This window comes from Poecilia formosa, unplaced genomic scaffold (genome assembly GCF_000485575.1).
Source record: "Poecilia formosa unplaced genomic scaffold, Poecilia_formosa-5.1.2 Scaffold62, whole genome shotgun sequence".
Taxonomy (NCBI): domain Eukaryota; kingdom Metazoa; phylum Chordata; class Actinopteri; order Cyprinodontiformes; family Poeciliidae; genus Poecilia; species Poecilia formosa.
The window spans coordinates 1,201,635-1,214,027 of NW_006800001.1; the positions used below are offsets into that span (position 1 = coordinate 1,201,635).

General features: G+C 38.3%; 1 long non-coding RNA gene across 1 annotated transcript; it reads left to right on the forward strand.

The window, feature by feature from the left end:
- The first annotated feature begins 1,145 nt into the window (after positions 1–1,145).
- Positions 1,146–12,096, forward strand: LOC103139543 (uncharacterized). Its single transcript, XR_001662381.1, has 2 exons — positions 1,146–1,838; positions 9,991–12,096. It is a non-coding gene; the product is annotated as an uncharacterized LOC103139543 (long non-coding RNA).
- The last annotated feature ends 297 nt before the right edge of the window (positions 12,097–12,393 follow it).

Genomic DNA, 12,393 nt, shown 5'->3' on the forward strand with positions numbered 1-12,393 from the left:
CATACAGTACAAAGCTTAACCTCATGGACTTTGTTCTTCTGTGGACAATAGACTGTTGCTTTGACAGTCAAAAAGGAGTCAAATATCTTTAAAGATCTGTCCCTCTTTTCTTAAACAAAATATTATATCAAACCCATGTTGTCATTTTTAACCTTTTGTACACAGTTTACCCATGATCTGCCAATAATACAGTGTGTTTGAAGAAAACACACTGTTTGTGAAGTTTGTGTGTGAAGAAACTTTTAGTGGTATGTTATGATGTAGACCTATCGGACCTAAAAATGTACATAAATCCTTTTCATTCAATGTAATATCAACACAAATATGCATGTAAATTGACATACAGATGATGGTTGAATCAACATTGATATAATGTCAGTTATGGTTGAAACCCTAGTGCTGATTCAACATACAAGTCACTGACCACTTTCAATGTTTTTTCAATGTCAGCTTTCAATGTTGATTCAATGTTCCTGGCTGAAGTTGATTCAATGTTGTTTCAATCATTCTGTGCTATCTGGGTTGCCCCAATGATTGCTGAAGCACGACACCAATCCCCCACATCATTAGTTTACCTTGATGTGGTCCACATCTGATGACATCATAATGGTGTGACATTCATGTGCTGTTAGTGCAATTTGGAGAAACTGCAATTTTTTTTTTTCTCAAACAGAATTTTTTATAAAGGCAAAAAAAAAAAGTCCATACTTAGTTTAATTTGATCAGAGCACCTTCTTCCACATGTTTTGATGCTTCATAGCCTTTTTAAATCTGCAAATGCTTTTCTTTCTATAATAAGTTTCTTTTTGCCACACTTCTATAAAGGCCAGATTCATGGAGTTTTCCAACAGTTGTCATGTCGACATTTTTTTTTTTCCATCTGAGCTCTTGATCTCTGCAGCTCCATGAGCCTCTTGGCTGCTTCTCTAATTAATGTTCTTATTGCCAGACTTGTCATTTTATGTCCACATCAAGTTCTTGTTGGTTTTGCTAACTGGAACCGAACAGTCAACAATGACATGATAAAATATCTGGATATTGTTTGTATCCTAACATTGTTTGAAATTTCACCACGATTTTATACCTAACATATCTGCTGTTGGTCTTTACAATGCTCTCTATTGTTTTCTAACAGACCTTTGAAACCCTCACTTAAGAGTTGGACGACATTCATTATGTTCATCCTGAAACAGCTTGAGGCGCTAGATTTTAACAAGATCAACAAAAAATGATGTGGCCTGACACTTGATAAACAACAGTAGTACAATTATGTACTACTTTGTGATGGTCTGTCAAATGGACTCCGAATAAAGCACAAGGACATTAGTGGTTGGAACGTGACAAATGCGGAAAAGTTTGAGCGGCACAACTTTTCCAAAGGCACAGCAATGGTACCGAGCCATGGTGCGAGGACGGGAAGAACAGGTTGTTTAGAAAAACCTTTTCCATTCTTTCTTCCTGTGCGAGGCGCAGCCAAAACATTACACGCTGCTTCTTTGACAGGTTACAGATGATGAGCTGGAGAGGAGCTGCGCTCGCTAGCCTTACTGTAATGAGTGCTAGCCGCTAATTAGCTTGTTGCTGGATGCCAGATATGGTTGGAACCAAAGCCCTGTCACTGGAGCAGAGCAACGAGAAGCAGGAAGAGCTACTCTAATGAGCCCTCAGCGGTGTGTTTACTGTTAACCAGTCATGGCTTTACTCTCGACGTGTCATCTCTCTCTCTCCTCGCAGCGCTCACACAGACATACACAAGATACTGATGGTTATTTGGCAAAATGTCGACGGGCTATTTTATAACTCATGCGCAAACACATATGGGATATTAAGACATAAAGGTAAGCACAAAGAGACACAGCAGCCAACGCTTATTCAGTCGGCTGCGCTTCCCTTTGATGGGGACCTAATTAATGCGGTTGTGCTGCAACTCTCTGCTATATCTTTAACAAGCAATCTCCGCACTGATATAAGCTTCTATCATACGGCGCTAAGCTGTGCTTGGTTGATACTCATTAAAAAAAAAAAAAAAAAGACAGATTTTGCTCAGTCTGTAAGAATCAGTTTTGTATGTCAATTGTGTCTTTGTTTCCACTTTAGAGGTGCTGCACCTCCTAACAAGGGCAGACAGACTGACTTAAAGGACATCGCCACAGCATTGTTTACCTTTTTCTTTAAGATTGATCGCTGCAGGAGTGAGGGATACCAGTGTCACCAGCTGGCAGGCAATTAAACTTTCTGTGTGTTAGATGGTATACATGTGCATCCACCTGCTTCCATCCACCTGGTCCTCTGCGGTCTTCTAGCAGATGCGCAGACACACGCCGTCTACAGCGGGCTTCAGCCAGTTTGTGCTGGGTTTTGCCTTGAGTCATTTGCAGCAGCCACCAGAGGACGTTTGCACAGGTTGACTGGAGAGTGAGTGAGTGAGTGCTCGCAGTGTTATCCCCCTAGGTTCATTAAGAATACAGACCTGTCAGCTTGAAGTCTGCCAGGATGGATGAGCTTAACATGTTCACACTTCATATTGTAAACACACAAGATACTCAGATACTCACCATGACTATTGATTTTTTTTTCTTCTTCTTCTTCTTCTTCTTCTTTTTATGTTTTACAGTCCAGAGAGATTCTATAATGAAACACTAGAGCTTTGGCACAGTCTACAGAGCAGGGGTCACCAACCTCTTTGCAACTGAGAATTATTTCATGGGTACTTGTGTATTTTTGAAGAGACACCAGTTTCATACACACTGGTATTTTATCAATTAATGATTTACAATTTTTGTGTTTTTGGAACCGTTTTGAAGGCAACTTGTATAGTTTTTGGAAGCGATTTGTTCAGGCTGTGTTAACTATAAGACGTTTGCATGTACAGTAAAATTTGTAGTAATATTTCTTGGTACATAATTGAAGTACAGTAAAACTGATGTGACAAATGAAAGAAATGCACTTTGAAGTGTGCTTCAAATACTCAACACAAACAAAAAAAAAGATCACTATTACTTTTCCAGCATTTCTCTTCTATTGCTATGCAACAAAACCACCATAAGATGAGATTGTCAGACATTTGTTGCATGGTTAATATTTACTTAATGGACTGTGAAAGTTTGAATGTTCTTAGGTTTAAAGTTTAGCTTTTTATTTGAACTAAAATAAAACAAGAAAAACAAAATTGAAAGCTAGACAGCTTTCAGGCTTTTTATGGTAGCGAGTTTGTATGGATACTGCCAATAAACTCTGAATGATACAAGCAGCCCACTATTATTGATAACTAAGTCTAGTTTTTCCAATATTCTTTTAAAAGAATATACACAGCTAGTAAATATTTCAAAGCAAAGCAGAAAGTTAGCTGCTTTTAGAGATGTGTTGTAAATATTGCAAAAGCATTAGCGTAACATTTAGGATGTCCCAGTGAACCTCCACCTCCTTCATTTAGTGCATTTAGTGTGTTGAAAGTTTTGGCTCTTTTTGGGGTTCTGTCATCTGGAAACTTGAAATTTCCCCCCAACAGGGGTGAGGCGATGGGATTACAGGCTATTTTTGCCTCTTTGCTCAAAAAATCTGTGAAGTATTTAAAATCTGGATAATCACCTGATCCATCAAGTTCCTCTACAACTCTTCGACTCCACTTGCGAACAATCCATTCAGGCAATTTTTTGATCAATTTATGGATCTCTTCACAGTCATTAAGGATAGCTAGTCCCTTGACATGTGGAATTGCTTCTTTGCAGCCTTGGAGGAAGTCAGAAAACTCACGTAGCACAAGTGAGTCATTTGCGTTGATCTTTGGCCATCTTGCAAGCCTGTCGCAGAAGGCTTTCTGTATAATAAACGTGTTTCCATATCTGTCTTGTAAGACTTTCCATGCTTCGATGTATGCACTTTCTGAGTCTCGATAAAAGAAACCTTCAACAGCTTTGCGTGCTTCTCCAGCAAGATAATTTCTGAGTTAAAACATCTTCTCACTTGCTGGGATGGGCTTTCTGTCAATAAGAGTCATAAATGACATATTCCAATCAGTAAACCTCAAAGGATCTCCACTAAATATTGTGGGTTCAGGGACTGGCAAGCGAGTCATACTTAATGAGCTTGCGAATGCTTCAGCTAGATTGGATGTTTCTGGATTTATTGTCACCTCAGGAGATGATTGGTAAGGCTGGAACGATGCAGAATCTGCATTTAAGCAGGGTTTAGCTCTAGAGAAGACAGGGTCAGTTCTGTAATTAATATCTTCAATTTCTTCAACATTGTTTTCACAGTGTTCAAATTCCTCATATGCTCTCACACGAGCTGCCGCTACAGCTATTTCCTTTTCTTCTTTTAACCGTTGCAGTTTTGCTCTTTCTTGTTCCAGCTGTTGTTGCATTTCCACTTCCTTTGGCTTCATTTCTGACAGCATTTTTGACTCTTTAAGTTTCAATTCATTTTCTAATTTTTGGAGTTGTGCTTGCTGTGCTTGAATTTCCCTTGTAGCCTTTGATTGCTCCTCTTTAGCAGCAAGCTCTGCTTGTGCATCTGCCTTGCTGTTATTAATACTAGATGAACTGGAATGTCTGCTTGAACTCTCTGATGACTTTGATGAGTTTATGGTTTCAGTTTGAGTATGACCAAAGATAGATCCATATTCATCTTTGTTTAATGTTTCTCTTACTCATTACTCTTTCTTTCTCAAGATGACTATTATAATCTTTATCAATAGTCTCTATGCGATTGTTTATGAGGTCACAGATTTCTTTTGTGAGTGTAGCACAGGCTTCCATCTTTTTGACAATCTCTGCTGTGGTGTTACTGTTACGTAGAGTGCGTTCGTACTGCAGTCTTACAGCATCATACTTTGCTTGAATGCTTTCCTGTAAATCATTGAGTTCTTCTAATGTACAGAGGGCCTTTAGCTTTTTCCTAGTTTCTCTTGCTACCCACTTCCAAGAATCATAAACTTTGTGGAACACTTTCTCACATTTTTTGTTCTCTTGGATGTGCATCTCTTGGCCTTTTTCTGTTAGTTTTCTTTCTCTGGAACTAGACGGCATGTCAACAGGATTTTCTGTTTTCTCTGTTGGAAGTGACGTTTTATTTGCTTTCTGTCTGCTTTGGGTTCACAGAAGACTTTTTTTTTAACTATCCCTTGACACTATGAGTCAAGGGATAGTTAAAAGTTATGATAGTTATGCTGTGAGCTTGTTCTTGTGATTGTCCGTTTTAACTTTATGCTTTATCTTGCCTGTGTGAGATCATTGGTGCGAGAGGAGACAGCTTCGTTCCAGATGGGATGGTGTCAGCTTCACTGCAGAAAGATCTGGTCTCTTGCGTTGAGTTTTCACTGTAGCGGCCTCTCAGATTGAACAGCCAGACGCAGGGAGTTTCAAACGGGTGCAATTTAATCTCAAACTTTCTTTCCATTGACACCGTGAAAACTGTAGTATAAAACAAAAGGATACAGAACCGTTGGACATACTCAGCTCTTGTATAAAACCAACATATCAATATTCAGTTACACACAAAAAGATCACGTTATGTCCTTTAACTTGTCAATATACAGTTTTGTTTATAAACCACGACATTCTACTGTTTCTTAAATAAACCTATAACATTTCTTATTACAAATCACAATTACTTATACTTATAACTCATTCTGCTTTCCGAGTGCGCTATTTTAAAGATTTTCTCCGGGTTTCTTTATATTCTATCGTTGTCTCATCTCGCAGGGTGTTGCTAAGTAACCACAGAACAAACAAAGAAGAAATCTACCGTTCTTTAAAATAAAAGCCTAAATTAACCACTAAGAGTCACTGTTGGACCAATGAACAAGGAGAATTTTCCAATTTAGCAGTTATTTACATATTGATATGATGTAGTTGTACTGTGTAAAATCCAGTAACAGAAAAATTATTTTAGATTTCTTCTGTTTTGGATTCTTTCATACTTAAATGTTTCACTTCATCAAACTAATTTTAATATCAGTTTTCAGTGAGGACATCTGCTTCCATTAAATGCAAAATTGAATGTAACCAGAGATGGTTTGGGGGAAATGTGCAGAAGGTCTTAGTAATTTTTCGGTCACTGTACTGCTGTAAGAAAAAAAAAAGTAGAAATTAATTAATAAACAAATTCCAATACATACACATACAGAACAGAGTAATCAATAGTTCTGGGTCTTGCGCTGATTAAAAGCAAACTAACAAGATGAGCATTAGCAGCGGTTTGTTTATTAATATGAGATCCCTCTTTATGCATCATGAAATTTGTACACAGCATGAGATAAAAGCACAAATGTTACATTATCCTCAAGTTTCTCTTCCCGTAAGCTTAAGTGCTGAAAAATCCCAAATTACCTCCTCATGCCACCAAAAGTCCGTCACATTTTTGGCAGCATTGATCCTGGCTGGGTTTCGCATTTGTTTCCTCCCTGCTATGTCCCCAGGAGGGTCAGGACAGATAAGCGTGCTCGGTTATTCATGAAGCTGTCGAACACGGTGACTCGTTAAAGCCGCAGGCAGCTATCGAAAATAAAAACAATATTTATGGAGCAGAAAATAAGCCAGACAAAAACAAGAAATCTCCAACACACCAATTCATTATTATTTTCTGCTTTATTACTTTCCATCCATCCATTATCTCACATGCTTATCCCCAGCGGGGTTGCGAGGGGTGCTGGTGCCAGCGGTCACTGGGTGAGAGGTGGGGTGCATCCTGGACAGGTAATTGTTGAATTATGATAAAAGGTTGTTTTCCAGTTATTGGAATATTAAAAAATAAGGAACACTTCTGTATCTAATATTATTGGAATGTTTGCAACAATAATGCAGTGAAAGTCTTGAGAGAGCTCTTTGCTCTTCCTTTCACAATATGCTTCATGTCCTGTACCTGAAAATAAAAGAAAACATTTTCATCGTTAGGACGTAACATGATTTTAACATTTTGCCCTGATAGGAGGCAGGATTAGTTTCTAAATACTGACAAACATGTTTACTTGATCTGTACTTCTTTGATTTATGTTACATTCGTGGATCATCTGAAATGTCACTGACATCTTGTATGGATTTCGTATCAAAAGTCACATTAGAAATATACTATTAAAGCATTCAGTACTCTCAGCTGCTCTGCATGATGCCCTCACACCTTTTAGCAGTGCTCTCTAGCACCTTAGATGCAAGTGGGAAGAATCAGAGAGACTAAAGACACACAACTTGTTTTAGTTCTTAAAGATGTGACTCTAATGCGTTTCTATGTCAAGTATGCACATGCTGCACATATCGCTGTTTCATCTCTGGACCAGAAGCTGCTTCTTGCTGGTTTAATTCTGCACTCACAGAATGCTTGTGCGAGTTTCCCTCCAACTTGATGTGCATCCTGCTCTTCAGCTGGCAGTCTCGGACCTCCTATGTTTCAGGCCAGGTGTTTGTGTGTGTGTGCATTTGCATAGGTGTGTGTGCGTGCATTTGTAAGACAGACTAGACTGTACTTTGGGCTCCTCGCTGTCATTGAGGAAAGCCGATTATGGGACTTGCCAGGGTGTCAGGAACACCCCCTACCAATATTATACAGACTCACAGTTTTCCACTCATCTGTATGGATGCTTCTGCAAAGCTCCATCTCTTCTGCTTCCTGATGCCATCTGGGGATTGAGCCAAGTGTTTGCTCAACAGCTTGATACGAAATGATGTAGTCACTGCCTTCGTACTACGTATATCTCTAGAGTGGTTAAATTTATGTTCGCCTGGCACCTCCAAGCTTCAAATAGGGATCCGTTATCAAGGCTTAGTTTTCTTTATCCAAAAAAAACTCTCAGTATTTAGTACAAATTCAATCTAGACCTGTTGTATGTCTTCAGAATGAATTGATTAATCGGAATTGAATATTAGTAGCTAATCAATATACTGTAATAATGAAAGCTCTTGTAACATGTTAAAGGAAATGTATTTGTCCAACTTTGATCTAATCTGCAGCCTCAAAAGCACCAAGGAATGTCTTCAAATCAGCCTTAAGGCCTTCGTTGTGGAGTGGTCTGTGTTTTAATGACCAGTTCACTTGAAAACACGAGAGATTCAATTCCAACGTTGAATTTTTAATCCCTAAAAATGGATGTAAAAGTCATAACGATCACATAGTTTGATGTTATGATGACACAGAAAAACCTAAGGGTCAACCTTCCCAAATCTTAATGATGGTTGTTTGAGTTGTGTTGTTTAGTGTTAGAAAAGATTAAGGCACAAGGAGACATTTTACTAATGGCATTGTTAAAATTTCCTAATTGGTAGATTTAAAAAAAATATAAAAAATGCTTAATTGCTAGAGTTAACTTCAAAAAGTAAGCTGTATTTTTATTACTATTCTATATTTTGTTATGTTGCAACTACAAACTTCAGAGAATTATGAAATATGTTTCACTTCACATAATTGTGGAGTAGTTGAGAAAAATGTTACTGCTAAAGGTAACCTTAAACATACAGTTAGCTCTATTATAGAAAAATTTAGATCAGATCATATTCATGTATTAAAATGACTCAAAGTCTTGACCTAAATCCAACAAAAAAAAAAAGTGAATTGAAAGCATCTGTTGAAGTTGAGATCACTTGGATCTTCGACTCCACAACATAATGACTCTGGGGAGAGAAGTGAAGTCCACACACACACACACACACACACACACACGCACACACACACCCCCACACACCCACACACACACACCACATTTTTCTGATTAAATCAATGTATCCTATCTAATAATTACACACTACTTTTTGTTGATCGGTTACATAAAATCCTAACAAAATACAATACTGTTTGTTTAGGAGATGAAAAACCGTATGACTTATATCGTCATATCTTTCTTCTTGGTGGTGCAGTGGTTCAAACATTTATGTAAAAAAAAGCCAACAAATGGCAGAAAGGTTAAGAGAAAAAAAAAAATCATCTTTGTAAATCTTGAAAAAAGTCAGAAAACAAACAGATCCAACAAAACTCATACCAATTGTTGACAATATTTCAGAGACACACTCAGACATGATACAGTAGCGCTCTCTCATTACAGATGCATCGTCATCTGTGTTGCCAGGGACATTTGGTGGCAAAGTGACCAGGCTCCCGAGAGTATCCGGTCCACCCAGTACTCCTCAGCACTCGCTAATTATTCTTCACACCTAATCTGAGAAAGAGAAGGAGGAAGGGCAGAAAAGAGTGGCTGAAGAGGAAGAAAGAGGAAAGAAATAAGGAGAAGGAGGAGTGTCTGAGGACCAGTGGGACTTGTTGTGTTTTCTTACAGGAACAATGATTCACATGTAGCCACCACCTGTCCCGTGTTGTCCCTTCTGCTGCTCTCAGCATTGGTGACAGGATGACTGTGTTTGTACAGTATCAGGGCAGCTGGGTTGGGAGTGGCTAGGATGCCTCTTAACATGATAACAGATTGGATTACCATCAGCAGGGCAATGCAAGGAATAATTCTTTATATCCAGGATTTTTTTTTTTTCACAGTTGGGTTAATTTTTGTTGAGTTCGACGATAACGTTATTTCAATCCAGAGGAATGAAATAAGGTTACAAAGCAGAGCTCAGGCAAAGTCCTGGAACTGGATGCTTACTTATTTGATTATTTGTTATTGCTTGAATTCTGAGAAAATTAAATGTACAATTTAGAGTTTCAAATTTTGTTTTATTTTTCAAATAACATACATTATATTGTTTGCATACTTGATGAGTGATAAAATTCTTTTTTTTTTTTATTTTCCTGTACATGTTGTGGTGTAGATTCATTATACAAAGCAGCTAATCAGCACAATTTGTGTTTTTAACTGTTAGGATGTATAACTGTATATTCTTGTCATACAAATGTTATTGGATGAATTATGTTTCTACCACTGATTTCTGCTGCATTATGATGTCAAAATAATTTATTGTGAAGAAAAGAAAATCCTCCCAGCAGCCTTTTTTCTTTTACTTTTCTTGGTTGGTTGATTAAAATATACTTTTTTTGTTGTTGTTTTTACTTTTCCAGAAAGCAACAGACACCCACAAGCCCTCGTCCTCCTCTCCATCCCTCTGAGACTCTGTTTTGGTCCGCTCAACTTTGGACCGATCCTGAGGCTGTGCGGAGACTTGGCCCGGGTGAAATCTCCTTTCAGAGATTCCCTCCATCCCAGCAGCATATGGGCACACGCTTACTCTCCGCCTCTCCTGTCATTCCTCATCCTACCTCATTCTCAGTCAAACCACCGTCAGTCCTCCTACTTCCACCCCGTGACTCCTGAGCAAGCCATTGAACATGATTGCAATTACAATCAAGCGTGCAGGCCTCCTCTGCCACATCCTGTTCAACAGCAATGCACTGTTGTCTCCGTTACTTCCCTTGCTGTCTGTGTGACGTTGTTTCCCATCAGGTTTGTTTCTTTTTGCAAGGGAGATTTGCTCGAAGTAGCTGAAACGCATTTTATTTACATAAAATAACTAAACTAATTGAAAACAATCTGTTGAAACACCTACACAGGTTTTCTAGGCTTTATGGTTTTCACACACAAAAAACTATAAAGGGTGGATGAAGTTATTCAGATTCAAGATTTGATTTTATTGAGTCATTCCGGAATCAATGAAATTATTCCAGGTAATCCTCACAATTACCTTGATTTCCTTGTTTATCCAGAATGACTTTGTCTTTGAATACACTGTAATGATAAGCATGCACATAAGATGAATAGGACGTTGAGCAGACAATTATGATGACAATATAACTTCACAATCAGCAGCAGGCAAAATGGTCAATAGTACAAACGTTAACTTCATTAAAAATAAAAGCTGGATGTATTTCTGTCATGAAGTCCAGAGCTTCAGCTTTATAGTTTTTTTCCTGCATATTATTACAGTAACATCATCGCTAGAACATGAAGGAACTATTTAGTTACTAAATCAAACTAATCTCTCTCTTGAGACTATAATTGGAGATTACTGGTATTTTATTGTGTGTTATACATTCTGTTTTGTAGTCCTTACCAAGTTTTAAATGTTTGTGTTTGTATGTATGTCTCAAGTTTGGGCCTCTTTTAGACACAATAGGTTTTCTTTATTTGAAAGTGGATGACATGTTTATGAATAAAGTCTGCTCAGACTTAACATTCCCTCATGTATAAATGCTGAACCTTATCATTAAAATCAGATCTAATCCTCAGTGGGATCTATTTCAACCCTCGAGATAATCTGCAAAACCACCAAAAGTCATGTTTGGGAATAACCGTAAAGCTATCTGTAAGATATTTAATAAAAATCAACTGATCAAAAGCATACAAGCATACAATCCAAAAACATTGAGACAGAACGGCTTCATGATCTTTACAGAAACCTTTATTGTGCTATGATTTTTTTAAAGAAAACCTGACTGATATGGTGGGAGAATCAAATGAGAAGCTACATTCTGTCACCTGTTCATATGTCCGTACATCCAAGAACTTTTTCCTAAGCAAAGTTGAGAGAAATGTGTATAACCATTTAAAACTCCACGATCACATCCTTTCAAGAGGAAAAGCAGCTTTTACTGAATCCCAGACTATTTTTTTTTTTTATCAGCTGAAAAAAATGCTGTGGGGTTAAGACAGTAGGAGAAACCAGAAGAAGAAAGAAGGGATGCTCAGGATGCCTGGGTGGGCTGCTCTAGTATTAATTAAATTGGAACAGGTTCTGTCGTCTCTGGACAGCGGCTAGCACTCATGTCTCTGCAAGCTGCTGCTGCTGGCCGTGGTTGGGGTACACAAGCAGCTGCTGCCTGCGTGGTGCTGGGTGGCCGGTTCTGATGCCGCTTGCATCATGCAACGTGGCACTCAATGTCAAAATGAGGAAGGCTGCCACGAAACAAAAGGGAACGAACGTCATTTGATGTGGGCTTAAAATTTTTGAGTAACCTAACAAAGTGAAAGTAAATTGACAGCAGACTATAATGTCTCTGTTCCTGAAGTCACACATAAATCTGATGTCATTTGTTTCCTAAACGCAGCCAGATGGCGGGTATTCAAGCTGTGTTTTTTTTTTCTTAACTCTATGATGCTCTTTGGAAGCTTGTTGTTGTTGTATTGGAGTGTAAGTATGCAAGTCTCTTTTATATTAAAAGCTTCTGTTATGTACTGCTCCTTTTCTTGCTACTCTGATTGTTTGCCGCAGTTATCTGTAGGCTCCCAAAAATAACTTGGGATTCTTAGTCTTTGTCTGTATATGTGTCTTTATATTTGGGGTAAAAACAACCCAACCATGCTGCGAAAGTACAAGGCAGCGGCGAACACAGAACATAAATCCGCTCCGGCACCAGTACAGTCATTCGCTACTGTATACAGAGACCTCTGTTTTTCTGCAAGGGGGAAGAAAAACACTTTGGTTTATGCTGACCCAGGTCTGATCAGAAATGATGTATAGCGTGCAG